This window comes from Mus caroli, chromosome 1, assembly GCF_900094665.2.
Source record: "Mus caroli chromosome 1, CAROLI_EIJ_v1.1, whole genome shotgun sequence".
NCBI lineage: Eukaryota > Metazoa > Chordata > Mammalia > Rodentia > Muridae > Mus > Mus caroli.
In genome coordinates, this window is record NC_034570.1 from 99,731,133 (window position 1) to 99,733,204 (window position 2,072).

Below are 2,072 nucleotides of genomic sequence, written 5' to 3' on the forward strand. Positions count from 1 at the left end.
AGAACCCAAGACTACCAGCCCAGAGATGGTCCCACCCACAAGGGGCCTTTCCCCCTTGATCACTAATTGAGAAAATGCCTTACAGTTGGATCTCGTGGAGGCATTTCCTCAACTGAAGCTCCTTTCTCTGTGATAACTCCAGCTGTGTCAAGTTGACACAAAATTAGCCAGTACAATAGGAAAACTTGCCTTTCATTCCCACCGCTGATCCAGACCACATAACCCTTCTAATCCTCACCAAGAGCATCAGCAGCAACTTCTGTGGCCATGCACTTCTCATAGAATGTGTGAAGCTTGCATTCGTCATCCACTTCACTGAGCTTCTGACAGCCAGTGCCAGGGAAGGAGATATTCATCTCCTTCATCTGGACATAGCTAACCTATGTCCTAGGAGGCATCATGAAAAAGAGCTTGTGCACCATTTTTTATTGTATTTTTTGTTTTGTTGTTGGCTAGTTTATTCAGTTCTTTATATATATTACATATTAGGATTCTGTTGGATGTGGAGTTGATAAAAATTGTTTCCCATTCTGTGGGCAGTGATTTGATCTTTGCCTTACTGAAGTTTTTCAGTTTCATGAGGTCTCATTAGTGTTATTACCCTCCCCAAGAAGCTCCTCCCTGTATAATCCAGACATTTTGATCCCCTTCTGCTTCCTCCATGCTCTGCAATATTTCTTTCCCTGTGTATGCAAGCTTTCTCTCTTTTTCTCTCTGCAACTGTCTCTTCCCCATAGTGACTTCACTGGCTTCATTCCTTTAGACCAGTGAAATGGCATCTCCAAAAAAAAAAACCCTGTCTTGAAAAACTCCAATCTGCCTTCTTCACTGGTGAAGAATAATTTATCACATAAATTATATATGCATGAACAGTTAACCAAAGACCCCTTTTCAGCTTCCAGTTTATCACACAAAGGTGGCTCAAAATGTAGACCTCCCTTCATAGGATGGCAGTAGTTACTACAGGAAAGCAATTTGTACAAATCAAATAACTAGAGGGACAAGGAAGCTAAACAAGCAAAACAAAACTGGAACCCTCTGTTGAAATTCCATTATTCAAGTGAGACAAATAAGCCTAGAGAGGTCAAAAGCAGAAACATTTTAAAATTATAACAGCTACAGTCCATGTTCAGGTTACTCACATTTAATCAGTGTCCATATACCTTCTCTTTGTAGCCCTCATATCAGAACCCTTGGCATTTTCTTCCTGTGAGTTACTCAGTCTTCTATCACTGAGATGAAGTATCTGATGAATACCACTGAGAAGAAAAGGCTCATCTTGGCTTAAGGTTTCTGGTCCATTGCTTTTAAGCTGTGGCAAGGCTGAAATGTCATGGCAGAAGAAAGCTGTTCACCTAATGATGGCTAGAAAACAGAGTGAGCACAGGAAATGTCCTTCAATACTATATAGCCAATTCCTCCATTCTGGCAGTACTTCCTAATGCTTCCACCTACTAATGTTGCCACCAAATTATGAATCTTTAGAAAATGACGTGTGTGTGTGTGTGTGTGTGTTTACTTTATGCAAATAACACCACGAGTCAACAAGTAAGTGATTTTTAACTGGTTCAGTCTCTTGCATGGCAGGTAAGTACACTCAGGTGTTTTGTCTCAGCTTTGATTTGTTTTTGACACGACACACAGCTAACCACTGGGCAAGTGGATCATGTCATTATCTTTTTCTTTGAGGCAAAATATCTGCCTACACCCTATAGGATCCATGTGTCTCATTTCATAAAGGTTTAGAGAAATCTAATCTTAGATAAATTCAGTCATTCTAGAGTAGATCTGGAATATATTTCACTAACAGGTACTCAATATTCACACATTTCAATCCCAGCTAGTTGTATTAGTTTCACAACCTGGGAATATGCTGTGTAGAATCCAGGAATTTTAACAATTTTCCCCTATAGGATGGCAATTCTTCTAATGGTGAATCAGGATGTTTCATATTTATAGGCCAAATGAATTTTTCTGCTTCTATCGATAACCAGATTCTATAGATCTAGCTTAATTACATTCAATATATATATATATATATATATATATATATATATATATATATATATATA

General features: G+C 38.6%; 1 pseudogene; it reads right to left on the bottom strand.

The window, feature by feature from the left end:
* LOC110303842 overlaps window positions 1–356 on the bottom strand; it is a 2,462-nt pseudogene extending 2,106 nt beyond the window's left edge.
* Window positions 357–2,072: the final 1,716 nt, after the last annotated feature.